The sequence below is a fragment of the Callionymus lyra genome, chromosome 6 (genome assembly GCF_982586985.1).
Source record: "Callionymus lyra chromosome 6, fCalLyr1.hap1.1, whole genome shotgun sequence".
Classification (NCBI taxonomy): Eukaryota; Metazoa; Chordata; class Actinopteri; order Syngnathiformes; family Callionymidae; genus Callionymus; species Callionymus lyra.
Genome location: NC_141823.1, coordinates 18405962 through 18425013, shown reverse-complemented (window position 1 = coordinate 18425013; position 19052 = coordinate 18405962). Strand labels below are relative to the sequence as shown.

The window sequence follows — 19052 nt, the reverse complement described above, 5'->3', positions numbered from 1 at the left end:
ATTTGAACTTATTTTGAGTAGCTTTTACTCAAACTATTCTTTTTGATGCTCATTTCTAATAGTGTGTGAATTTTCCTCCTCAGACTGGTTCTCTCTCAGTGAACTGCAGAAACAACTTCAACTTGAACTTACTACTGTTATGGTTCAACGTGGAGACTGAGCTACAGCAGGATTTTCGCCATGTGTTTGTTTTATTAAAATGTTTATAATTTAACATTTGTATTTGTATTTATTGTACCAGTATGAATGTAAATGTGTATTTAGGAATGACAACACTAGAACTTGTAAAAACAAATATTGTATTTGACCAAACAATCTGACACATTTAAAATGCAGAACCAAAATAAAGTGCAACAACCAAACAAAAATAGTGCGTAAACTAAATAATGCTTAAACAAATACTCAAAAAAAGAAAGTCCATCTACATTTTGTATTTATTTTCCCAAGACAGATCTTTTTGTTGCTCTTTATGCCTCCTTTGCTCCCTCCTTCAAGTATTGGTGTTGCAGGCCTTGAAGCTGGGAGACCGGTGACAGAATCCAGACCTGCTGGACCTGAGGCGAGTGGTGGGTGTCGGAGCTCCCGACGTGCTGGTTCCGGTTTGGGGCATTCTGCATCATCCTGGAGAACATGGCAACAATAACATTATAATCCAGACATTCAAATAATCTGGAAATTATCAATTGTGTTGCTTTTATGAGTGATGTGTGGTAAACTGTTAAAACAAGTGTTGTCTTCACAAATACACATGATTTACATAAAATACTTTGCTTTAAAGAAATACACAAACAATAGCATCTTCACTGTTTCTCTTAAAAATGCATTATTAAATATATGATATGAAATATCGTTGAAAACAATGCTTAATTAGCGTAGAATTAAACATCCTTTTTAAGTGCAAGAAATAATACTTTTCACATTAAATACACAAACAATAGCATCTTTACTGTTACTCTTAAAAGTTTTTTAACATGAAATGTCGTTGTAAACAATGCTTAAGTAGCGTTGAATTAAACATCGTTTTTTATATGCAAGAAATAATACTTTTTACAGTGAATACACAAACAATAGCATCTTAACTGTTACTCTTAAAAGTGTATTAGCATGAAATGTCGTTGAAAACAATGCTTAATTAGCGTTGAATTAAACATCGTTTTTTATATGCATGAAATAATACTTTTCACAGTAAATACACAAACAATAGCAATCTTAACTGTTACTCTTAAAAGTGTATTAGCATGAAATGTCATTGAAAACAATGCTTAATTAGCGTTGAATTAAACATCGTTTTTTATATGCAAGAAATAATACTTTTCACATTAAATACACAAACAATAGCATCTTTACTGTTACTCTTAAACGTTTTTAACATGAAATATCGTTGAAAACAATGCTTAATTAGCGTCGAATTAAACATCGTTTTTTATATGCAATAAATAATACTTTTCACATGAAATACACAAACAACTAACGTCTTCACTGTTAAAAGTTATCAACTTAAAAGTTTATTAACATGAAATATCGTCGAAATGATGCATACTCAAGAGTTTATGAACAAACAATTGCTAACGTTAGCATCTTCACTGTGTGTTTATATTTTATCAACATGGACTATCAGCAAAAACAATGCTTTCACATGAATTTTATGAAGAAACACTAGCAAGAATACTCACATTTATGTACTGTGTTGCTCACAATTCTTCCGAGTCCGTCAGCACTCGGTTGCGAAGTGTGCCTCCGACATCACTACCTCTAGTAGGGAGACCTGGCACTACCTTGAACACTATCACTACGCCGAAAGTAGAATTGGGACTACACTACACTTCGCGGGCACGCGCAAACCTAGTGGTAGGGCGTAGTTGTAGTGGTCAAATTGAGAATTGGAATCGAGCCTAAGTGTTACTAAGATGAAGCGTAACACCTCGAGCCCTTCATGGACCAGTGTTAAAAAGATGTTTCCACCCAGTTTCGAACTGGGGACCTTTTGCGTGTTAGGCAAACGTGATAACCACTACACTCTGGAAACAAACTGACAGTAGCAAATTGGAGGTTACAAACTTTATCTTTAAGGAAAGTATAAGTGTTACCAAGATGAAGCGTAACACCTCGAGCCCTTCATGGACCAGTGTTAAAAAGATGCTTCCACCCAGTTTCGAACTGGGGACCTTTTGCGTGTTAGGCAAACGTGATAACCACTACACTATGGAAACAAGCTGATAGGAAGAGATTGGAGGTTAACAACTTTATCTTTAAGGAAAGTACAAGTGTTACTAAGATGAAGCGTAACACCTTGAGCCCATCGTGGACCAGAGTTAAAAAAGATGTTTCCACCCAGTCTGGAACTGGGGACCTTTTGCGTGTTAGGCAAACGTGATAACCACTACACTATGGAAACAAGCTGATAGGAAGAGATTGGAGGTTAAAAACTTTATCTTTAAGGAAAGTACAAGTGTTACTAAGATGAAGCGTAACACCTCGAGCCCTTCATGGAATAGTGTTAAAAAGATGTTTCCACCCAGTTTCGAATTGGCGACCTTTTGCGTGTGAGGCAAACGTGATAACCACTACACTATGTAAGTAAGTAAGTAAGTAAGTAATATTTATTTATATAGCGCTTTTCGAGACCAGGGTCACAAAGCGCTTTATACAAGCTGATAGTAAGAGATCGGAGGTTAAAAACTTTATCTTTAAGGAAAGTATAAGTGTTAATAAGATGAAGCGTAACACTTTGAGCCCTTCGTGGTCCAGTGTTAAAAAGATGTTTCCACCCAGTTTCGAACTGGGGACCTTTTGCGTGTAAGGCAAACGTGATAACCACTACACTATGGAAACAAGATGACAGTAGAAGTTTGGAGTTTACAAATTTTATCTTTAAGGAAAGTATAAGTGTTACTAAGATGAAGCGTAACACATTGAGCCCTTCGTGGTCCAGTGTTAAAAAGATGTTTCCACCCAGTTTCGAACTGGGGACCTTTTGCGTGTAAGGCAAACGTGATAACCACTACACTATGGAAACAAGCTGACAGTAGAAGTTTGGAGGTTACAAAGTTTATCTTTAAGGAAAGTATAAGTGTTACTAAGATGAAGCGTAACACATTGAGCCCTTCGTGGTCCAGTGTTAAAAAGATGTTTCCACCCAGTTTCGAAATGGGGACCTTTTGCGTGTGAGGCAAATGTGATAACCACTACACTATGGAAACAAGCTGACAGTAGAAGTTTGGAGGTTACAAAGTTTATCTTTAAGGAAAGTATAAGTGTTACTAAGATGAAGCGTAACACCTCGAGCCCTTCATGGACCAGTGTTAAAAAGAAGTTTCCACCCAGTTTCGAACTGGGGACCTTTTGCGTGTGAGGCAAACGTGATAACCACTACACTATGGAAACAAACTGACAGTAACAAATTGGAGGTTACAAACTTTATCTACAAGGAAAGTACATGTGTTACCAAGATGAAGTGTAACACTTTGAGCCCTTCGTGGTCCAGTGTTAAAAAGATGTTTCCACCCAGTTTCGAACTGGGGACCTTTTGCGTGTGAGGCAAACGTGATAACCACTACACTATGGAAACAAGCTGATAGGAAGAGATTGCAGGTTACAAAGTTTATCTTTAAGGAAAGTACAAGTGTTACTAAGATGAAGCGTAACACCTCGAGCCCTTCATGGACCAGTGTTAAAAAGATGTTTCCACCCAGTTTCGAACTGGGGACCTTTTGCGTGTTAGGCAAACGTGATAACCACTACACTATGGAAACAAACTGACAGTAACAAATTGGAGGTTACAAACTTCATCTTCAAGGAAAGTACAAGTGTTACCAAGATGAAGTGTAACACCTCGAGGCCTTCGTGGACCAGTGTTAAAAAGATGTTTCCACCCAGTTTCGAACTGGGGACCTTTTGCGTGTGAGGCAAACGTGATAACCACTACACTATGGAAACAAGCTGATAGTAAGAGATTGGAGGTTAAAAACTTTATCTTTAAGGAAAGTATAAGTGTTACTAAGATGAAGCGTAAAAACCTTGAGCCCTTCGTGGTCCAGTGTTAAAAAGATGTTTCCACCCAGTTTCGAACTGGGGACCTTTTGCGTGTTAGGCAAACGTGATAACCACTACACTATGGAAACAAACTGAAAGTAATAAATTGGAGGTTACAAACTTTATCTTCAAGGAAAGTAAAAGTGTTACCAAGCTGAAGTGTAACACCTCGAGCACTTCGTGGACCAGTGTTAAAAAGATGTTTCCACCCAGTTTCGAACTGGGGACCTTTTGCGTGTGAGGCAAACGTGATAACCACTACACTATGGAAACAAGCTGATAGTAAGAGATTGGAGGTTAAAAACTTTATCTTTAAGGAAAGTATAAGTGTTACTAAGATGAAGCGTAACACATTGAGCCCTTCGTGGTCCAGTGTTAAAAAGATGTTTCCACCCAGTTTCGAACTGGGGACCTTTTGCGTGTGAGGCAAACGTGATAACCACTACACTATGGAAACAAACTGACAGTAACAAATTGGAGGTTACAAACTTTATCTTTAAGGAAAGTATAAATGTTACTAAGATGAAGCGTAACACTTCGAGCCCTTCGTGGTCCAATGTTAAAAAGATGTTTCCACCCAGTTTTGAACTGGGGACCTTTTGCGTGTGAGGCAAATGTGATAACCACTACACTATGGAAACAAGCTGAGAGGAAGAGATTGGAGGTTAACAACTTTATCTTTAAGGAAAGTACAAGTGTTACTAAGATGAAGCGTAACACCTCGAGCCCTTCATGGACCAGTGTTAAAAAGATGTTTCCACCCAGTTTCGAACTGGGGACCTTTTGCGTGTTAGGGAAACGTAATAACCACTACACTATGGAAACAAACTGACAGTAACAAATTGGAGGTTACAAACTTCATCTTCAAGGAAAGTACAAGTGTTACCAAGATGAAGTGTAACACCTCGAGCCCTTCGTGGACCAGTGTTAAAAAGATGTTTCCACCCAGTTTCGAACTGGGGACCTTTTGCGTGTTAGGCAAACGTGATAACCACTACACTATGGAAACAAACTGAAAGTAATAAATTGGAGGTTACAAACTTTATCTTTAAGGAAAGTATAAGTGTTACTAAGATGAAGCGTAACACTTCGAGCCCTTCGTGGTCCAATGTTAAAAAGATGTTTCCACCCAGTTTTGAACTGGGGACCTTTTGCGTGTGAGGCAAATGTGATAACCACTACACTATGGAAACAAGCTGAGAGGAAGAGATTGGAGGTTAACAACTTTATCTTTAAGGAAAGTACAAGTGTTACTAAGATGAAGCGTAACACCTTGAGCCCATCGTGGACCAGAGTTAAAAAAGATGTTTCCACCCAGTCTCGAACTGGGGACCTTTTGCGTGTGAGGCAAACGTGATAACCACTACACTATGGAAACAAACTGACAGTAGCGAATTGGAGGTTACAAACTTTATCTTTAAGGAAAGTATAAGTGTTACCAAGATGAAGCGTAACACCTCGAGCCCTTCATGGACCCGTGTTAAAAAGATGTTTCCACCCAGTTTCGAACTGGGGACCTTTTGCGTGTGAGGCAAACGTGATAACCACTACACTATGGAAACAAGCTGATAGGAAGAGATTGGAGGTTAAAAATTTTATCTTTAAGGAAAGTATAAGTGTTACTAGGATGAAGCGTAACAACTTGAGCCCTTCGTGGTCCAGTGTTAAAAAGATGTTTCCACCCAGTTTCGAACTGGGGACCTTTTGCATGTAAGGCAAACGTGATAACCACTACACTATGGTAACAAGATGACAGTAGAAGTTTGGAGGTTACAAAGTTTATCTTTAAGGAAAGTATAAGTGTTACTAAGATGAAGCGTAACACATTGAGCCCTTCGTGGTCCAGTGTTAAAAAGATGTTTCGACCCAGGGACGTTTTGCGTGTGAGGCAAACGTGATAACCACTACACTATGGAAACAAGCTGACAGTAGAAGTTTGGAGGTTACAAAGTTTATCTTTAAGGAAAGTATAAGTGTTAATAAGATGAAGCGTAACACTTTGAGCCCTTCGTGGTCCAGTGTTAAAAAGATGTTTCCACCCAGTTTCGAACTGGGGACCTTTTGCGTGTAAGGCAAACGTGATAACCACTACACTATGGAAACAAACTGACAGTAACAAATTGGAGGTTACAAACTTTATCTACAAGGACAGTACATGTGTTACCAAGATGAAGTGTAACACTTTGAGCCCTTCGTGGTCCAGTGTTAAAATGATGTTTCCACCCAGTTTCGAACTGGGGACCTTTTGCGTGTGAGGCAAACGTGATAACCACTACACTATGGAAACAAGCTGATAGGAAGAGATTGCAGGTTACAAAGTTTATCTTTAAGGAAAGTACAAGTGTTACTAAGATGAAGCGTAACACCTCGAGCCCTTCATGGACCAGTGTTAAAAAGATGTTTCCACCCAGTTTCGAACTGGGGACCTTTTGCGTGTGAGGCAAATGTGATAACCACTACACTATGGAAACAAACTGAAAGTAATAAATTGGAGGTTACAAACTTTATCTTCAAGGAAAGTAAAAGTGTTACCAAGATGAAGTGTAACACCTCGAGACCTTCGTGGACCAGTGTTAAAAAGATGTTTCCACCCAGTTTCGAACTGGGGACCTTTTGCGTGTGAGGCAAACGTGATAACCACTACACTATGGAAACAAGCTGATAGTAAGAGATTGGAGGTTAAAAACTTTATCTTTAAGGAAAGTATAAGTGTTACTAAGGTGAAGCGTAACACATTGAGCCCTTCGTGGTCCAGTGTTAAAAAGATGTTTCCACCCAGTTTCGAACTGGGGACCTTTTGCGTGTGAGGCAAATGTGATAACCACTACACTATGGAAACAAGCTGAGAGGAAGAGATTGGAGGTTAACAACTTTATCTTTAAGGAAAGTACAAGTGTTACTAAGATGAAGCGTAACACCTTGAGCCCATCGTGGACCAGAGTTAAAAAAGATGTTCCCACCCAGTCTCGAACTGGGGACCTTTTGCGTGTTAGGCAAACGTGATAACCACTACACTATGGAAACAAGCTGATAGGAAGAGTTTGCAGGTTACAAAGTTTATCTTTAAGGAAAGTACAAGTGTTACTAAGATGAAGCGTAACACCTCGAGCCCTTCATGGACCAGTGTTAAAAAGATGTTTCCACCCAGTTTCGAACTGGGGACCTTTTGCGTGTGAGGCAAACGTGATAACCACTACACTATGGAAACAAGCTGATAGTAAGAGATTGGAGGTTAAAAACTTTATCTTTAAGGAAAGTATAAGTGTTACTAAGATGAAGCGTAAAAACCTTGAGCCCTTCGTGGTCCAGTGTTAAAAAGATGTTTCCACCCAGTTTCGAACTGGGGACCTTTTGCGTGTTAGGCAAACGTGATAACCACTACACTATGGAAACAAACTGAAAGTAATAAATTGGAGGTTACAAACTTTATCTTCAAGGAAAGTAAAAGTGTTACCAAGATGAAGTGTAACACCTCGAGCACTTCGTGGACCAGTGTTAAAAAGATGTTTCCACCCAGTTTCGAACTGGGGACCTTTTGCGTGTGAGGCAAATGTGATAACCACTACACTATGGAAACAAGCTGAGAGGAAGAGATTGGAGGTTAACAACTTTATCTTTAAGGAAAGTACAAGTGTTACTAAGATGAAGCGTAACACCTTGAGCCCATCGTGGACCAGAGTTAAAAAAGATGTTTCCACCCAGTCTCGAACTGGGGACCTTTTGCGTGTGAGGCAAATGTGATAACCACTACACTATGGAAACAAGCTGAGAGGAAGAGATTGGAGGTTAACAACTTTATCTTTAAGGAAAGTACAAGTGTTACTAAGATGAAGCGTAACACATTGAGCCCTTCGTGGTCCAGTGTTAAAAAGATGTTTCCACCCAGTTTCGAACTGGGGACCTTTTGCGTGTGAGGCAAACGTGATAACCACTACACTATGGAAACAAACTGACAGTAACAAATTGGAGGTTACAAACTTTATCTTTAAGGAAAGTATAAATGTTACTAAGATGAAGCGTAACACTTCGAGCCCTTCGTGGTCCAATGTTAAAAAGATGTTTCCACCCAGTTTTGAACTGGGGACCTTTTGCGTGTGAGGCAAACGTGATAACCACTACACTATGGAAACAGACTGAAAGTAATAAATTGGAGGTTACAAACTTTATCTTCAAGGAAAGTAAAAGTGTTACCAAGATGAAGTGTAACACCTCGAGCACTTCGTGGACCAGTGTTAAAAAGATGTTTCCACCCAGTTTCGAACTGGGGACCTTTTGCGTGTGAGGCAAACGTGATAACCACTACACTATGGAAACAAGCTGATAGTAAGAGATTGGAGGTTAAAAACTTTATCTTTAAGGAAAGTAGAAGTGTTACTAAGATGAAGCGTAACACATTGAGCCCTTCGTGGTCCAGTGTTAAAAAGATGTTTCCACCCAGTTTCGAACTGGGGACCTTTTGCGTGTGAGGCAAACGTGATAACCACTACACTATGGAAACAAACTGACAGTAACAAATTGGAGGTTACAAACTTTATCTTTAAGGAAAGTATAAATGTTACTAAGATGAAGCGTAACACTTCGAGCCCTTCGTGGTCCAATGTTAAAAAGATGTTTCCACCCAGTTTTGAACTGGGGACCTTTTGCGTGTGAGGCAAATGTGATAACCACTACACTATGGAAACAAGCTGAGAGGAAGAGATTGGAGGTGAACAACTTTATCTTTAAGGAAAGTACAAGTGTTACTAAGATGAAGCGTAACACCTTGAGCCCATCGTGGACCAGAGTTAAAAAAGATGTTTCCACCCAGTCTCGAACTGGGGACCTTTTGCGTGTTAGGCAAACGTGATAACCACTACACTATGGAAACAAACTGACAGTAGCAAATTGGAGGTTACAAACTTTATCTTTAAGGAAAGTATAAGTGTTACCAAGATGAAGCGTAACACCTCGAGCCCTTCATGGACCAGAGTTAAAAAGATGTTTCCACCCAGTTTCGAACTGGGGACCTTTTGCGTGTGAGGCAAACGTGATAACCACTACACTATGGAAACAAGCTGATAGGAAGAGATTGGAGGTTAAAAATTTTATCTTTAAGGAAAGTATAAGTGTTACTAGGATGAAGCGTAACAACTTGAGCCCTTCGTGGTCCAGTGTTAAAAAGATGTTTCCACCCAGTTTCGAACTGGGGACCTTTTGCATGTAAGGCAAATGTGATAACCACTACACTATGGAAACAAGCTGACAGTAGAAGTTTGGAGGTTACAAAGTTTATCTTTAAGGAAAGTATAAGTGTTATTAAGATGAAGCGTAACACATTGAGCCCTTCGTGGTCCAGTGTTAAAAAGATGTTTCGACCCAGTTTCGAACTGGGGACGTTTTGCGTGTGAGGCAAACGTGATAACCACTACACTATGGAAACAAGCTGACAGTAGAAGTTTGGAGGTTACAAAGTTCATCTTTAAGGAAAGTATAAGTGTTAATAAGATGAAGCGTAACACTTTGAGCCCTTCGTGGTCCAGTGTTAAAAAGATGTTTCCACCCAGTTTCGAACTGGGGACCTTTTGCGTGTAAGGCAAACGTGATAACCACTACACTATGGAAAGAAGCTGATAGGAAGAGATTGCAGGTTACAAAGTTTATCTTTAAGGAAAGTACAAGTGTTACTAAGATGAAGCGTAACACCTCGAGCCCTTCATGGACCAGTGTTAAAAAGATGTTTCCACCCAGTTTCGAACTGGGGACCTTTTGCGTGTGAGGCAAATGTGATAACCACTACACTATGGAAACAAACTGAAAGTAATAAATTGGAGGTTACAAACTTTATCTTCAAGGAAAGTAAAAGTGTTACCAAGATGAAGTGTAACACCTCGAGCCCTTCGTGGACCAGTGTTAAAAAGATGTTTCCACCCAGTTTCGAACTGGGGACCTTTTGCGTGTGAGGCAAACGTGATAACCACTACACTATGGAAACAAGCTGATAGTAAGAGATTGGAGGTTAAAAACTTTATCTTTAAGGAAAGTATAAGTGTTACTAAGATGAAGCGTAACACATTGAGCCCTTCGTGGTCCAGTGTTAAAAAGATGTTTCCACCCAGTTTCGAACTGGGGACCTTTTGCGTGTGAGGCAAATGTGATAACCACTACACTATGGAAACAAGCTGAGAGGAAGAGATTGGAGGTTAACAACTTTATCTTTAAGGAAAGTACAAGTGTTACTAAGATGAAGCGTAACACCTTGAGCCCATCGTGGACCAGAGTTAAAAAAGATGTTCCCACCCAGTCTCGAACTGGGGACCTTTTGCGTGTTAGGCAAACGTGATAACCACTACACTATGGACACAAACTGACAGTAAGAAATTGGAGGTTACAAACTTTATCTTTAAGGAAAGTATAAGTGTTACTAAGATGAAACGTAACACTTTGAGCCCTTCGTGTTCCAATGTTAAAAAGATGTTTCCACCCAGTTTTGAACTGGGAAACCTTTTGCGTGTGAGGCAAACGTGATAACCACTACACTATGGAAACAAGCTGAGAGGAAGAGATTGGAGGTTACAAACTTTATCTTTAAGGAAAGTATAAGTGTTACTAAGATGAAGCGTAAAACCTTGAGCCCTTCGTGGTCCAGTGTTAAAAAGATGTTTCCGCCCAGTTTAGACTGGGGACCTTTTGCGTGTTAGGCAAACGTGATAACCACTACACTATGGAAACAAACTGACAGTAACAAATTGGAGGTTGCAAACTTTATCTTTAAGGAAAGTATAAGTGTTACTAAGATGAAGCGTAACACTTTGAGCCCTTCGTGGTCCAATGTTAAAAAGATGTTTCCACCCAGTTTTGAACTGGGGACCTTTTGCGTGTGAGGCAAATGTGATAACCACTACACTATGGAAACAAGCTGAGAGGAAGAGATTGGAGGTTAACAACTTTATCTTTAAGGAAAGTACAAGTGTTACTAAGATGAAGCGTAACACCTTGAGCCCATCGTGGACCAGAGTTAAAAAAGATGTTTCCACCCAGTCTCGAACTGGGGACCTTTTGCGTGTGAGGCAAATGTGATAACCACTACACTATGGAAACAAGCTGAGAGGAAGAGATTGGAGGTTAACAACTTTATCTTTAAGGAAAGTACAAGTGTTACTAAGATGAAGCGTAACACCTTGAGCCCATCGTGGACCAGAGTTAAAAAAGATGTTTCCACCCAGTCTCGAACTGGGGACCTTTTGCGTGTGAGGCAAATGTGATAACCACTACACTATGGAAACAAGCTGAGAGGAAGAGATTGGAGGTTAACAACTTTATCTTTAAGGAAAGTACAAGTGTTACTAAGATGAAGCGTAACACCTCGAGCCCTTCATGGACCAGAGTTAAAAAGATGTTTCCACCCAGTTTCGAACTGGGGACCTTTTGCGTGTGAGGCAAACGTGATAACCACTACACTATGGAAACAAGCTGATAGGAAGAGATTGGAGGTTAAAAATTTTATCTTTAAGGAAAGTATAAGTGTTACTAGGATGAAGCGTAACAACTTGAGCCCTTCGTGGTCCAGTGTTAAAAAGATGTTTCCACCCAGTTTCGAACTGGGGACCTTTTGCATGTAAGGCAAATGTGATAACCACTACACTATGGAAACAAGCTGACAGTAGAAGTTTGGAGGTTACAAAGTTTATCTTTAAGGAAAGTATAAGTGTTATTAAGATGAAGCGTAACACATTGAGCCCTTCGTGGTCCAGTGTTAAAAAGATGTTTCGACCCAGTTTCGAACTGGGGACGTTTTGCGTGTGAGGCAAACGTGATAACCACTACACTATGGAAACAAGCTGACAGTAGAAGTTTGGAGGTTACAAAGTTCATCTTTAAGGAAAGTATAAGTGTTAATAAGATGAAGCGTAACACTTTGAGCCCTTCGTGGTCCAGTGTTAAAAAGATGTTTCCACCCAGTTTCGAACTGGGGACCTTTTGCGTGTAAGGCAAACGTGATAACCACTACACTATGGAAAGAAGCTGATAGGAAGAGATTGCAGGTTACAAAGTTTATCTTTAAGGAAAGTACAAGTGTTACTAAGATGAAGCGTAACACCTCGAGCCCTTCATGGACCAGTGTTAAAAAGATGTTTCCACCCAGTTTCGAACTGGGGACCTTTTGCGTGTGAGGCAAATGTGATAACCACTACACTATGGAAACAAACTGAAAGTAATAAATTGGAGGTTACAAACTTTATCTTCAAGGAAAGTAAAAGTGTTACCAAGATGAAGTGTAACACCTCGAGACCTTCGTGGACCAGTGTTAAAAAGATGTTTCCACCCAGTTTCGAACTGGGGACCTTTTGCGTGTGAGGGAAACGTGATAACCACTACACTATGGAAACAAGCTGATAGTAAGAGATTGGAGGTTAAAAACTTTATCTTTAAGGAAAGTATAAGTGTTACTAAGATGAAGCGTAACACATTGAGCCCTTCGTGGTCCAGTGTTAAAAAGATGTTTCCACCCAGTTTCGAACTGGGGACCTTTTGCGTGTGAGGCAAATGTGATAACCACTACACTATGGAAACAAGCTGAGAGGAAGAGATTGGAGGTTAACAACTTTATCTTTAAGGAAAGTACAAGTGTTACTAAGATGAAGCGTAACACCTTGAGCCCATCGTGGACCAGAGTTAAAAAAGATGTTCCCACCCAGTCTCGAACTGGGGACCTTTTGCGTGTTAGGCAAACGTGATAACCACTACACTATGGAAACAAACTGACAGTAAGAAATTGGAGGTTACAAACTTTATCTTTAAGGAAAGTATAAGTGTTACTAAGATGAAACGTAACACTTTGAGCCCTTCGTGGTCCAATGTTAAAAAGATGTTTCCACCCAGTTTTGAACTGGGAAACCTTTTGCGTGTGAGGCAAACGTGATAACCACTACACTATGGAAACAAGCTGAGAGGAAGAGATTGGAGGTTAACAACTTTATCTTTAAGGAAAGTACAAGTGTTACTAAGATGAAGCGTAAAACCTTGAGCCCTTCGTGGTCCAGTGTTAAAAAGATGTTTCCGCCCAGTTTCGAACTGGGGACCTTTTGCGTGTTAGGCAAACGTGATAACCACTACACTATGGAAACAAACTGACAGTAACAAATTGGAGGTTGCAAACTTTATCTTTAAGGAAAGTATAAGTGTTACTAAGATGAAGCGTAACACTTTGAGCCCTTCGTGGTCCAATGTTAAAAAGATGTTTCCACCCAGTTTTGAACTGGGGACCTTTTGCGTGTGAGGCAAATGTGATAACCACTACACTATGGAAACAAGCTGAGAGGAAGAGATTGGAGGTTAACAACTTTATCTTTAAGGAAAGTACAAGTGTTACTAAGATGAAGCGTAACACCTTGAGCCCATCGTGGACCAGAGTTAAAAAAGATGTTTCCACCCAGTCTCGAACTGGGGACCTTTTGCGTGTGAGGCAAATGTGATAACCACTACACTATGGAAACAAGCTGAGAGGAAGAGATTGGAGGTTAACAACTTTATCTTTAAGGAAAGTACAAGTGTTACTAAGATGAAGCGTAACACCTCGAGCCCTTCATGGACCAGTGTTAAAAAGATGTTTCCACCCAGTTTCGAACTGGGGACCTTTTGCGTGTTAGGGAAACGTAATAACCACTACACTATGGAAACAAACTGACAGTAACAAATTGGAGGTTACAAACTTCATCTTCAAGGAAAGTACAAGTGTTACCAAGATGAAGTGTAACACCTCGAGCCCTTCGTGGACCAGTGTTAAAAAGATGTTTCCACCCAGTTTCGAACTGGGGACCTTTTGCGTGTGAGGCAAACGTGATAACCACTACACTATGGAAACAAGCTGATAGTAAGAGATTGGAGGTTAAAAACTTTATCTTTAAGGAAAGTATAAGTGTTACTAAGATGAAGCGTAAAAACCTTGAGCCCTTCGTGGTCCAGTGTTAAAAAGATGTTTCCACCCAGTTTCGAACTGGGGACCTTTTGCGTGTTAGGCAAACGTGATAACCACTACACTATGGAAACAAACTGAAAGTAATAAATTGGAGGTTACAAACTTTATCTTCAAGGAAAGTAAAAGTGTTACCAAGATGAAGTGTAACACCTCGAGCACTTCGTGGACCAGTGTTAAAAAGATGTTTCCACCCAGTTTCGAACTGGGGACCTTTTGCGTGTGAGGCAAACGTGATAACCACTACACTATGGAAACAAGCTGATAGTAAGAGATTGGAGGTTAAAAACTTTATCTTTAAGGAAAGTAAAAGTGTTACTAAGATGAAGCGTAACACATTGAGCCCTTCGTGGTCCAGTGTTAAAAAGATGTTTCCACCCAGTTTCGAACTGGGGACCTTTTGCGTGTGAGGCAAACGTGATAACCACTACACTATGGAAACAAACTGACAGTAGCAAATTGGAGGTTACAAACTTTATCTTTAAGGAAAGTATAAGTGTTACTAAGATGAAGCGTAACACTTCGAGCCCTTCGTGGTCCAATGTTAAAAAGATGTTTCCACCCAGTTTTGAACTGGGGACCTTTTGCGTGTGAGGCAAATGTGATAACCACTACACTATGGAAACAAGCTGAGAGGAAGAGATTGGAGGTTAACAACTTTATCTTTAAGGAAAGTACAAGTGTTACTAAGATGAAGCGTAACACCTTGAGCCCATCGTGGACCAGAGTTAAAAAAGATGTTTCCACCCAGTCTCGAACTGGGGACCTTTTGCGTGTGAGGCAAATGTGATAACCACTACACTATGGAAACAAGCTGAGAGGAAGAGATTGGAGGTTAAAAACTTTATCTTTAAGGAAAGTATAAGTGTTACTAAGATGAAGCGTAAAAACCTTGAGCCCTTCGTGGTCCAGTGTTAAAAAGATGTTTCCACCCAGTTTCGAACTGGGGACCTTTTGCGTGTTAGGCAAACGTGATAACCACTACACTATGGAAACAAACTGACAGTAGCAAATTGGAGGTTACAAACTTTATCTTTAAGGAAAGTATAAGTGTTACCAAGATGAAGCGTAACACCTCGAGCCCTTCATGGACCAGTGTTAAAAAGATGTTTCCACCCAGTTTCGAATTGGCGACCTTTTGCGTGTGAGGCAAACGTGATAACCACTACACTATGTAAACAAGCTGATAGTAAGAGATTGGAGGTTAAAAACTTTATCTTTAAGGAAAGTATAAGTGTTAATAAGATGAAGCGTAACACTTTGAGCCCTTCGTGGTCCAGTGTTAAAAAGATGTTTCCACCCAGTTTCGAACTGGGGACCTTTTGCGTGTAAGGCAAACGTGATAACCACTACACTATGGAAACAAGATGACAGTAGAAGTTTGGAGGTTACAAAGTTTATCTTTAAGGAAAGTATAAGTGTTACTAAGATGAAGCATAACACATTGAGCCCTTTGTGGTCCAGTGTTAAAAAGATGTTTCCATCCAGTTTCGAACTGGGGACCTTTTGCGTGTAAGGCAAATGTGATAACCACTACACTATGGAAACAAGCTGACAGTAGAAGTTTGGAGGTTACAAAGTTTATCTTTAAGGAAAGTATAAGTGTTACTAAGATGAAGCGTAACACATTGAGCCCTTCGTGGTCCAGTGTTAAAAAGATGTTTCCACCCAGTTTTGAACTGGGGACCTTTTGCGTGTTAGGCAAACGTGATAACCACTACACTATGGAAACAAGCTGACAGTAGAAGTTTGGAGGTTACAAAGTTTATCTTTAAGGAAAGTATAAGTGTTACTAAGATGAAGCGTAACACCTCGAGCCCTTCGTGGTCCAATGTTAAAAAGATGTTTCCACCCAGTTTTGAACTGGGAAACCTTTTGCGTGTGAGGCAAATGTGATAACCACTACACTATGGAAACAAGCTGAGAGGAAGAGATTGGAGGTTAACAACTTTATCTTTAAGGAAAGTACAAGTGTTACTAAGATGAAGCGTAACACCTTGAGCCCATCGTGGACCAGAGTTAAAAAAGATGTTTCCACCCAGTCTCGAACTGGGGACCTTTTGCGTGTTAGGCAAACGTGATAACCACTACACTATGGAAACAAACTGACAGTAATAAATTGGAGGTTACAAACTTTATCTTCAAGGAAAGTAAAAGTGTTACCAAGATGAAGTGTAACACCTCGAGCCCTTCGTGGACCAGTGTTAAAAAGATGTTTCCACCCAGTTTCGAACTGGGGACCTTTTGCGTGTGAGGCAAACGTGATAACCACTACACTATGGAAACAAGCTGATAGTAGGAGATTGGAGGTTAAAAACTTTATCTTTAAGGAAAGTACAAGTGTTACTAAGATGAAGCGTAACACCTCGAGCCCTTCGTGGACCAGTGTTAAAAAGATGTTTCCACCCAGTTTCGAACTGGGGACCTTTTGCGTGTGAGGCAAACGTGATAACCACTACACTATGGAAACAAGCTGATAGTAAGAGATTGGAGGTTAAAAACTTTATCTTTAAGGAAAGTATAAGTGTTACTAAGATGAAGCGTAACACATTGAGCCCTTCGTGGTCCAGTGTTAAAAAGATGTTTCCACCCAGTTTCGAACTGGGGACCTTTTGCGTGTGAGGCAAATGTGATAACCACTACACTATGGAAACAAGCTGAGAGGAAGAGATTGGAGGTTAACAACTTTATCTTTAAGGAAAGTACAAGTGTTACTAAGATGAAGCGTAACACCTTGAGCCCATCGTGGACCAGAGTTAAAAAAGATGTTCCCACCCAGTCTCGAACTGGGGACCTTTTGCGTGTTAGGCAAACGTGATAACCACTACACTATGGACACAAACTGACAGTAAGAAATTGGAGGTTACAAACTTTATCTTTAAGGAAAGTATAAGTGTTACTAAGATGAAACGTAACACTTTGAGCCCTTCGTGTTCCAATGTTAAAAAGATGTTTCCACCCAGTTTTGAACTGGGAAACCTTTTGCGTGTGAGGCAAACGTGATAACCACTACACTATGGAAACAAGCTGAGAGGAAGAGATTGGAGGTTACAAACTTTATCTTTAAGGAAAGTATAAGTGTTACTAAGATGAAGCGTAAAACCTTGAGCCCTTCGTGGTCCAGTGTTAAAAAGATGTTTCCGCCCAGTTTAGACTGGGGACCTTTTGCGTGTTAGGCAAACGTGATAACCACTACACTATGGAAACAAACTGACAGTAACAAATTGGAGGTTGCAAACTTTATCTTTAAGGAAAGTATAAGTGTTACTAAGATGAAGCGTAACACTTTGAGCCCTTCGTGGTCCAATGTTAAAAAGATGTTTCCACCCAGTTTTGAACTGGGGACCTTTTGCGTGTGAGGCAAATGTGATAACCACTACACTATGGAAACAAGCTGAGAGGAAGAGATTGGAGGTTAACAACTTTATCTTTAAGGAAAGTACAAGTGTTACTAAGATGAAGCGTAACACCTTGAGCCCATCGTGGACCAGAGTTAAAAAAGATGTTTCCACCCAGTCTCGAACTGGGGACCTTTTGCGTGTGAGGCAAATGTGATAACCACTACACTATGGAAACAAGCTGAGAGGAAGAGATTGGAGGTTAACAACTTTATCTTTAAGGAAAGTACAAGTGTTACTAAGATGAAGCGTAACACCTTGAGCCCATCGTGGACCAGAGTTAAAAAAGATGTTTCCACCCAGTCTCGAACTGGGGACCTTTTGCGTGTGAGGCAAATGTGATAACCACTACACTATGGAAACAAGCTGAGAGGAAGAGATTGGAGGTTAACAACTTTATCTTTAAGGAAAGTACAAGTGTTACTAAGATGAAGCGTAACACCTCGAGCCCTTCATGGACCAGAGTTAAAAAGATGTTTCCACCCAGTTTCGAACTGGGGACCTTTTGCGTGTGAGGCAAACGTGATAACCACTACACTATGGAAACAAGCTGATAGGAAGAGATTGGAGGTTAAAAATTTTATCTTTAAGGAAAGTATAAGTGTTACTAGGATGAAGCGTAACAACTTGAGCCCTTCGTGGTCCAGTGTTAAAAAGATGTTTCCACCCAGTTTCGAACTGGGGACCTTTTGCATGTAAGGCAAATGTGATAACCACTACACTATGGAAACAAGCTGACAGTAGAAGTTTGGAGGTTACAAAGTTTATCTTTAAGGAAAGTATAAGTGTTATTAAGATGAAGCGTAACACATTGAGCCCTTCGTGGTCCAGTGTTAAAAAGATGTTTCGACCCAGTTTCGAACTGGGGACGTTTTGCGTGTGAGGCAAACGTGATAACCACTACACTATGGAAACAAGCTGACAGTAGAAGTTTGGAGGTTACAAAGTTCATCTTTAAGGAAAGTATAAGTGTTAATAAGATGAAGCGTAACACTTTGAGCCCTTCGTGGTCCAGTGTTAAAAAGATGTTTCCACCCAGTTTCGAACTGGGGACCTTTTGCGTGTAAGGCAAACGTGATAACCACTACACTATGGAAAGAAGCTGATAGGAAGAGATTGCAGGTTACAAAGTTTATCTTTAAGGAAAGTACAAGTGTTACTAAGATGAAGCGTAACACCTCGAGCCCTTCATGGACCAGTGTTAAAAAGATGTTTCCACCCAGTTTCGAACTGGGGACCTTTTGCGTGTGAGGCAAATGTGATAACCACTACACTATGGAAACAAACTGAAAGTAATAAATTGGAGGTTACAAACTTTATCTTCAAGGAAAGTAAAAGTGTTACCAAGATGAAGTGTAACACCTCGAGACCTTCGTGGACCAGTGTTAAAAAGATGTTTCCACCCAGTTTCGAACTGGGGACCTTTTGCGTGTGAGGGAAACGTGATAACCACTACACTATGGAAACAAGCTGATAGTAAGAGATTGGAGGTTAAAAACTTTATCTTTAAGGAAAGTATAAGTGTTACTAAGATGAAGCGTAACACATTGAGCCCTTCGTGGTCCAGTGTTAAAAAGATGTTTCCACCCAGTTTCGAACTGGGGACCTTTTGCGTGTGAGGCAAATGTGATAACCACTACACTATGGAAACAAGCTGAGAGGAAGAGATT

The 19052-nt window shown here is 40.1% G+C and overlaps 78 non-coding genes across 78 annotated transcripts; all 78 read right to left on the bottom strand.

Moving 5' to 3' along the window:
• Positions 1-1953: 1953 nt before the first annotated feature.
• Positions 1954-2026, bottom strand: trnav-aac (transfer RNA valine (anticodon AAC)). The gene has a single exon. It is a non-coding gene; the product is annotated as a tRNA-Val (tRNA).
• A 111-nt stretch (positions 2027-2137) lies between these two features.
• On the bottom strand, positions 2138-2210 carry trnav-aac (transfer RNA valine (anticodon AAC)). The gene has a single exon. It is a non-coding gene; the product is annotated as a tRNA-Val (tRNA).
• A 112-nt stretch (positions 2211-2322) lies between these two features.
• On the bottom strand, positions 2323-2395 carry trnav-aac (transfer RNA valine (anticodon AAC)). Its single transcript has one exon. It is a non-coding gene; the product is annotated as a tRNA-Val (tRNA).
• Positions 2396-2759: 364 nt separating this feature from the next.
• On the bottom strand, positions 2760-2832 carry trnav-uac (transfer RNA valine (anticodon UAC)). Its single transcript has one exon. It is a non-coding gene; the product is annotated as a tRNA-Val (tRNA).
• A 111-nt stretch (positions 2833-2943) lies between these two features.
• Positions 2944-3016, bottom strand: trnav-uac (transfer RNA valine (anticodon UAC)). Its single transcript has one exon. It is a non-coding gene; the product is annotated as a tRNA-Val (tRNA).
• Positions 3017-3311: 295 nt separating this feature from the next.
• Positions 3312-3384, bottom strand: trnav-cac (transfer RNA valine (anticodon CAC)). Its single transcript has one exon. It is a non-coding gene; the product is annotated as a tRNA-Val (tRNA).
• Positions 3385-3495: 111 nt separating this feature from the next.
• trnav-cac (transfer RNA valine (anticodon CAC)) lies at positions 3496-3568 on the bottom strand. The gene has a single exon. It is a non-coding gene; the product is annotated as a tRNA-Val (tRNA).
• Positions 3569-3679: 111 nt separating this feature from the next.
• Positions 3680-3752, bottom strand: trnav-aac (transfer RNA valine (anticodon AAC)). The gene has a single exon. It is a non-coding gene; the product is annotated as a tRNA-Val (tRNA).
• A 111-nt stretch (positions 3753-3863) lies between these two features.
• Positions 3864-3936, bottom strand: trnav-cac (transfer RNA valine (anticodon CAC)). Its single transcript has one exon. It is a non-coding gene; the product is annotated as a tRNA-Val (tRNA).
• A 112-nt stretch (positions 3937-4048) lies between these two features.
• trnav-aac (transfer RNA valine (anticodon AAC)) lies at positions 4049-4121 on the bottom strand. The gene has a single exon. It is a non-coding gene; the product is annotated as a tRNA-Val (tRNA).
• Positions 4122-4232: 111 nt separating this feature from the next.
• On the bottom strand, positions 4233-4305 carry trnav-cac (transfer RNA valine (anticodon CAC)). Its single transcript has one exon. It is a non-coding gene; the product is annotated as a tRNA-Val (tRNA).
• Positions 4306-4416: 111 nt separating this feature from the next.
• trnav-cac (transfer RNA valine (anticodon CAC)) lies at positions 4417-4489 on the bottom strand. The gene has a single exon. It is a non-coding gene; the product is annotated as a tRNA-Val (tRNA).
• A 111-nt stretch (positions 4490-4600) lies between these two features.
• trnav-cac (transfer RNA valine (anticodon CAC)) lies at positions 4601-4673 on the bottom strand. The gene has a single exon. It is a non-coding gene; the product is annotated as a tRNA-Val (tRNA).
• A 111-nt stretch (positions 4674-4784) lies between these two features.
• Positions 4785-4857, bottom strand: trnav-aac (transfer RNA valine (anticodon AAC)). The gene has a single exon. It is a non-coding gene; the product is annotated as a tRNA-Val (tRNA).
• A 111-nt stretch (positions 4858-4968) lies between these two features.
• On the bottom strand, positions 4969-5041 carry trnav-aac (transfer RNA valine (anticodon AAC)). The gene has a single exon. It is a non-coding gene; the product is annotated as a tRNA-Val (tRNA).
• Positions 5042-5152: 111 nt separating this feature from the next.
• Positions 5153-5225, bottom strand: trnav-cac (transfer RNA valine (anticodon CAC)). Its single transcript has one exon. It is a non-coding gene; the product is annotated as a tRNA-Val (tRNA).
• A 112-nt stretch (positions 5226-5337) lies between these two features.
• Positions 5338-5410, bottom strand: trnav-cac (transfer RNA valine (anticodon CAC)). The gene has a single exon. It is a non-coding gene; the product is annotated as a tRNA-Val (tRNA).
• A 111-nt stretch (positions 5411-5521) lies between these two features.
• trnav-cac (transfer RNA valine (anticodon CAC)) lies at positions 5522-5594 on the bottom strand. The gene has a single exon. It is a non-coding gene; the product is annotated as a tRNA-Val (tRNA).
• Positions 5595-5705: 111 nt separating this feature from the next.
• Positions 5706-5778, bottom strand: trnav-uac (transfer RNA valine (anticodon UAC)). Its single transcript has one exon. It is a non-coding gene; the product is annotated as a tRNA-Val (tRNA).
• A 284-nt stretch (positions 5779-6062) lies between these two features.
• trnav-uac (transfer RNA valine (anticodon UAC)) lies at positions 6063-6135 on the bottom strand. Its single transcript has one exon. It is a non-coding gene; the product is annotated as a tRNA-Val (tRNA).
• Positions 6136-6246: 111 nt separating this feature from the next.
• trnav-cac (transfer RNA valine (anticodon CAC)) lies at positions 6247-6319 on the bottom strand. Its single transcript has one exon. It is a non-coding gene; the product is annotated as a tRNA-Val (tRNA).
• A 111-nt stretch (positions 6320-6430) lies between these two features.
• On the bottom strand, positions 6431-6503 carry trnav-cac (transfer RNA valine (anticodon CAC)). The gene has a single exon. It is a non-coding gene; the product is annotated as a tRNA-Val (tRNA).
• Positions 6504-6614: 111 nt separating this feature from the next.
• trnav-cac (transfer RNA valine (anticodon CAC)) lies at positions 6615-6687 on the bottom strand. Its single transcript has one exon. It is a non-coding gene; the product is annotated as a tRNA-Val (tRNA).
• A 111-nt stretch (positions 6688-6798) lies between these two features.
• Positions 6799-6871, bottom strand: trnav-cac (transfer RNA valine (anticodon CAC)). Its single transcript has one exon. It is a non-coding gene; the product is annotated as a tRNA-Val (tRNA).
• A 112-nt stretch (positions 6872-6983) lies between these two features.
• On the bottom strand, positions 6984-7056 carry trnav-aac (transfer RNA valine (anticodon AAC)). Its single transcript has one exon. It is a non-coding gene; the product is annotated as a tRNA-Val (tRNA).
• Positions 7057-7167: 111 nt separating this feature from the next.
• On the bottom strand, positions 7168-7240 carry trnav-cac (transfer RNA valine (anticodon CAC)). The gene has a single exon. It is a non-coding gene; the product is annotated as a tRNA-Val (tRNA).
• Positions 7241-7352: 112 nt separating this feature from the next.
• trnav-aac (transfer RNA valine (anticodon AAC)) lies at positions 7353-7425 on the bottom strand. Its single transcript has one exon. It is a non-coding gene; the product is annotated as a tRNA-Val (tRNA).
• A 111-nt stretch (positions 7426-7536) lies between these two features.
• Positions 7537-7609, bottom strand: trnav-cac (transfer RNA valine (anticodon CAC)). The gene has a single exon. It is a non-coding gene; the product is annotated as a tRNA-Val (tRNA).
• A 112-nt stretch (positions 7610-7721) lies between these two features.
• trnav-cac (transfer RNA valine (anticodon CAC)) lies at positions 7722-7794 on the bottom strand. Its single transcript has one exon. It is a non-coding gene; the product is annotated as a tRNA-Val (tRNA).
• A 111-nt stretch (positions 7795-7905) lies between these two features.
• On the bottom strand, positions 7906-7978 carry trnav-cac (transfer RNA valine (anticodon CAC)). The gene has a single exon. It is a non-coding gene; the product is annotated as a tRNA-Val (tRNA).
• Positions 7979-8089: 111 nt separating this feature from the next.
• Positions 8090-8162, bottom strand: trnav-cac (transfer RNA valine (anticodon CAC)). The gene has a single exon. It is a non-coding gene; the product is annotated as a tRNA-Val (tRNA).
• A 111-nt stretch (positions 8163-8273) lies between these two features.
• On the bottom strand, positions 8274-8346 carry trnav-cac (transfer RNA valine (anticodon CAC)). Its single transcript has one exon. It is a non-coding gene; the product is annotated as a tRNA-Val (tRNA).
• Positions 8347-8457: 111 nt separating this feature from the next.
• On the bottom strand, positions 8458-8530 carry trnav-cac (transfer RNA valine (anticodon CAC)). Its single transcript has one exon. It is a non-coding gene; the product is annotated as a tRNA-Val (tRNA).
• A 111-nt stretch (positions 8531-8641) lies between these two features.
• On the bottom strand, positions 8642-8714 carry trnav-cac (transfer RNA valine (anticodon CAC)). The gene has a single exon. It is a non-coding gene; the product is annotated as a tRNA-Val (tRNA).
• Positions 8715-8826: 112 nt separating this feature from the next.
• Positions 8827-8899, bottom strand: trnav-aac (transfer RNA valine (anticodon AAC)). The gene has a single exon. It is a non-coding gene; the product is annotated as a tRNA-Val (tRNA).
• Positions 8900-9010: 111 nt separating this feature from the next.
• Positions 9011-9083, bottom strand: trnav-cac (transfer RNA valine (anticodon CAC)). Its single transcript has one exon. It is a non-coding gene; the product is annotated as a tRNA-Val (tRNA).
• Positions 9084-9194: 111 nt separating this feature from the next.
• trnav-uac (transfer RNA valine (anticodon UAC)) lies at positions 9195-9267 on the bottom strand. The gene has a single exon. It is a non-coding gene; the product is annotated as a tRNA-Val (tRNA).
• A 295-nt stretch (positions 9268-9562) lies between these two features.
• trnav-uac (transfer RNA valine (anticodon UAC)) lies at positions 9563-9635 on the bottom strand. Its single transcript has one exon. It is a non-coding gene; the product is annotated as a tRNA-Val (tRNA).
• Positions 9636-9746: 111 nt separating this feature from the next.
• trnav-cac (transfer RNA valine (anticodon CAC)) lies at positions 9747-9819 on the bottom strand. Its single transcript has one exon. It is a non-coding gene; the product is annotated as a tRNA-Val (tRNA).
• A 111-nt stretch (positions 9820-9930) lies between these two features.
• On the bottom strand, positions 9931-10003 carry trnav-cac (transfer RNA valine (anticodon CAC)). The gene has a single exon. It is a non-coding gene; the product is annotated as a tRNA-Val (tRNA).
• Positions 10004-10114: 111 nt separating this feature from the next.
• trnav-cac (transfer RNA valine (anticodon CAC)) lies at positions 10115-10187 on the bottom strand. The gene has a single exon. It is a non-coding gene; the product is annotated as a tRNA-Val (tRNA).
• A 112-nt stretch (positions 10188-10299) lies between these two features.
• On the bottom strand, positions 10300-10372 carry trnav-aac (transfer RNA valine (anticodon AAC)). Its single transcript has one exon. It is a non-coding gene; the product is annotated as a tRNA-Val (tRNA).
• A 479-nt stretch (positions 10373-10851) lies between these two features.
• Positions 10852-10924, bottom strand: trnav-cac (transfer RNA valine (anticodon CAC)). The gene has a single exon. It is a non-coding gene; the product is annotated as a tRNA-Val (tRNA).
• A 112-nt stretch (positions 10925-11036) lies between these two features.
• trnav-cac (transfer RNA valine (anticodon CAC)) lies at positions 11037-11109 on the bottom strand. Its single transcript has one exon. It is a non-coding gene; the product is annotated as a tRNA-Val (tRNA).
• Positions 11110-11221: 112 nt separating this feature from the next.
• Positions 11222-11294, bottom strand: trnav-cac (transfer RNA valine (anticodon CAC)). The gene has a single exon. It is a non-coding gene; the product is annotated as a tRNA-Val (tRNA).
• Positions 11295-11405: 111 nt separating this feature from the next.
• trnav-cac (transfer RNA valine (anticodon CAC)) lies at positions 11406-11478 on the bottom strand. Its single transcript has one exon. It is a non-coding gene; the product is annotated as a tRNA-Val (tRNA).
• Positions 11479-11589: 111 nt separating this feature from the next.
• Positions 11590-11662, bottom strand: trnav-uac (transfer RNA valine (anticodon UAC)). Its single transcript has one exon. It is a non-coding gene; the product is annotated as a tRNA-Val (tRNA).
• Positions 11663-11957: 295 nt separating this feature from the next.
• On the bottom strand, positions 11958-12030 carry trnav-uac (transfer RNA valine (anticodon UAC)). The gene has a single exon. It is a non-coding gene; the product is annotated as a tRNA-Val (tRNA).
• Positions 12031-12141: 111 nt separating this feature from the next.
• Positions 12142-12214, bottom strand: trnav-cac (transfer RNA valine (anticodon CAC)). The gene has a single exon. It is a non-coding gene; the product is annotated as a tRNA-Val (tRNA).
• A 295-nt stretch (positions 12215-12509) lies between these two features.
• trnav-cac (transfer RNA valine (anticodon CAC)) lies at positions 12510-12582 on the bottom strand. Its single transcript has one exon. It is a non-coding gene; the product is annotated as a tRNA-Val (tRNA).
• A 112-nt stretch (positions 12583-12694) lies between these two features.
• Positions 12695-12767, bottom strand: trnav-aac (transfer RNA valine (anticodon AAC)). Its single transcript has one exon. It is a non-coding gene; the product is annotated as a tRNA-Val (tRNA).
• Positions 12768-13063: 296 nt separating this feature from the next.
• trnav-aac (transfer RNA valine (anticodon AAC)) lies at positions 13064-13136 on the bottom strand. Its single transcript has one exon. It is a non-coding gene; the product is annotated as a tRNA-Val (tRNA).
• Positions 13137-13247: 111 nt separating this feature from the next.
• Positions 13248-13320, bottom strand: trnav-cac (transfer RNA valine (anticodon CAC)). The gene has a single exon. It is a non-coding gene; the product is annotated as a tRNA-Val (tRNA).
• Positions 13321-13432: 112 nt separating this feature from the next.
• Positions 13433-13505, bottom strand: trnav-cac (transfer RNA valine (anticodon CAC)). The gene has a single exon. It is a non-coding gene; the product is annotated as a tRNA-Val (tRNA).
• Positions 13506-13616: 111 nt separating this feature from the next.
• trnav-aac (transfer RNA valine (anticodon AAC)) lies at positions 13617-13689 on the bottom strand. Its single transcript has one exon. It is a non-coding gene; the product is annotated as a tRNA-Val (tRNA).
• Positions 13690-13800: 111 nt separating this feature from the next.
• On the bottom strand, positions 13801-13873 carry trnav-cac (transfer RNA valine (anticodon CAC)). Its single transcript has one exon. It is a non-coding gene; the product is annotated as a tRNA-Val (tRNA).
• Positions 13874-13985: 112 nt separating this feature from the next.
• Positions 13986-14058, bottom strand: trnav-aac (transfer RNA valine (anticodon AAC)). Its single transcript has one exon. It is a non-coding gene; the product is annotated as a tRNA-Val (tRNA).
• A 111-nt stretch (positions 14059-14169) lies between these two features.
• Positions 14170-14242, bottom strand: trnav-cac (transfer RNA valine (anticodon CAC)). Its single transcript has one exon. It is a non-coding gene; the product is annotated as a tRNA-Val (tRNA).
• A 111-nt stretch (positions 14243-14353) lies between these two features.
• On the bottom strand, positions 14354-14426 carry trnav-cac (transfer RNA valine (anticodon CAC)). Its single transcript has one exon. It is a non-coding gene; the product is annotated as a tRNA-Val (tRNA).
• Positions 14427-14537: 111 nt separating this feature from the next.
• Positions 14538-14610, bottom strand: trnav-cac (transfer RNA valine (anticodon CAC)). The gene has a single exon. It is a non-coding gene; the product is annotated as a tRNA-Val (tRNA).
• Positions 14611-14722: 112 nt separating this feature from the next.
• Positions 14723-14795, bottom strand: trnav-cac (transfer RNA valine (anticodon CAC)). The gene has a single exon. It is a non-coding gene; the product is annotated as a tRNA-Val (tRNA).
• A 112-nt stretch (positions 14796-14907) lies between these two features.
• Positions 14908-14980, bottom strand: trnav-aac (transfer RNA valine (anticodon AAC)). Its single transcript has one exon. It is a non-coding gene; the product is annotated as a tRNA-Val (tRNA).
• Positions 14981-15275: 295 nt separating this feature from the next.
• On the bottom strand, positions 15276-15348 carry trnav-uac (transfer RNA valine (anticodon UAC)). Its single transcript has one exon. It is a non-coding gene; the product is annotated as a tRNA-Val (tRNA).
• Positions 15349-15459: 111 nt separating this feature from the next.
• Positions 15460-15532, bottom strand: trnav-uac (transfer RNA valine (anticodon UAC)). The gene has a single exon. It is a non-coding gene; the product is annotated as a tRNA-Val (tRNA).
• A 111-nt stretch (positions 15533-15643) lies between these two features.
• Positions 15644-15716, bottom strand: trnav-aac (transfer RNA valine (anticodon AAC)). Its single transcript has one exon. It is a non-coding gene; the product is annotated as a tRNA-Val (tRNA).
• A 297-nt stretch (positions 15717-16013) lies between these two features.
• trnav-aac (transfer RNA valine (anticodon AAC)) lies at positions 16014-16086 on the bottom strand. The gene has a single exon. It is a non-coding gene; the product is annotated as a tRNA-Val (tRNA).
• Positions 16087-16197: 111 nt separating this feature from the next.
• Positions 16198-16270, bottom strand: trnav-cac (transfer RNA valine (anticodon CAC)). Its single transcript has one exon. It is a non-coding gene; the product is annotated as a tRNA-Val (tRNA).
• A 111-nt stretch (positions 16271-16381) lies between these two features.
• Positions 16382-16454, bottom strand: trnav-cac (transfer RNA valine (anticodon CAC)). The gene has a single exon. It is a non-coding gene; the product is annotated as a tRNA-Val (tRNA).
• A 111-nt stretch (positions 16455-16565) lies between these two features.
• Positions 16566-16638, bottom strand: trnav-cac (transfer RNA valine (anticodon CAC)). The gene has a single exon. It is a non-coding gene; the product is annotated as a tRNA-Val (tRNA).
• A 112-nt stretch (positions 16639-16750) lies between these two features.
• Positions 16751-16823, bottom strand: trnav-aac (transfer RNA valine (anticodon AAC)). Its single transcript has one exon. It is a non-coding gene; the product is annotated as a tRNA-Val (tRNA).
• A 479-nt stretch (positions 16824-17302) lies between these two features.
• Positions 17303-17375, bottom strand: trnav-cac (transfer RNA valine (anticodon CAC)). Its single transcript has one exon. It is a non-coding gene; the product is annotated as a tRNA-Val (tRNA).
• A 112-nt stretch (positions 17376-17487) lies between these two features.
• On the bottom strand, positions 17488-17560 carry trnav-cac (transfer RNA valine (anticodon CAC)). The gene has a single exon. It is a non-coding gene; the product is annotated as a tRNA-Val (tRNA).
• A 112-nt stretch (positions 17561-17672) lies between these two features.
• On the bottom strand, positions 17673-17745 carry trnav-cac (transfer RNA valine (anticodon CAC)). Its single transcript has one exon. It is a non-coding gene; the product is annotated as a tRNA-Val (tRNA).
• Positions 17746-17856: 111 nt separating this feature from the next.
• Positions 17857-17929, bottom strand: trnav-cac (transfer RNA valine (anticodon CAC)). Its single transcript has one exon. It is a non-coding gene; the product is annotated as a tRNA-Val (tRNA).
• A 111-nt stretch (positions 17930-18040) lies between these two features.
• On the bottom strand, positions 18041-18113 carry trnav-uac (transfer RNA valine (anticodon UAC)). The gene has a single exon. It is a non-coding gene; the product is annotated as a tRNA-Val (tRNA).
• Positions 18114-18408: 295 nt separating this feature from the next.
• On the bottom strand, positions 18409-18481 carry trnav-uac (transfer RNA valine (anticodon UAC)). Its single transcript has one exon. It is a non-coding gene; the product is annotated as a tRNA-Val (tRNA).
• A 111-nt stretch (positions 18482-18592) lies between these two features.
• On the bottom strand, positions 18593-18665 carry trnav-cac (transfer RNA valine (anticodon CAC)). The gene has a single exon. It is a non-coding gene; the product is annotated as a tRNA-Val (tRNA).
• A 295-nt stretch (positions 18666-18960) lies between these two features.
• On the bottom strand, positions 18961-19033 carry trnav-cac (transfer RNA valine (anticodon CAC)). The gene has a single exon. It is a non-coding gene; the product is annotated as a tRNA-Val (tRNA).
• Positions 19034-19052: the final 19 nt, after the last annotated feature.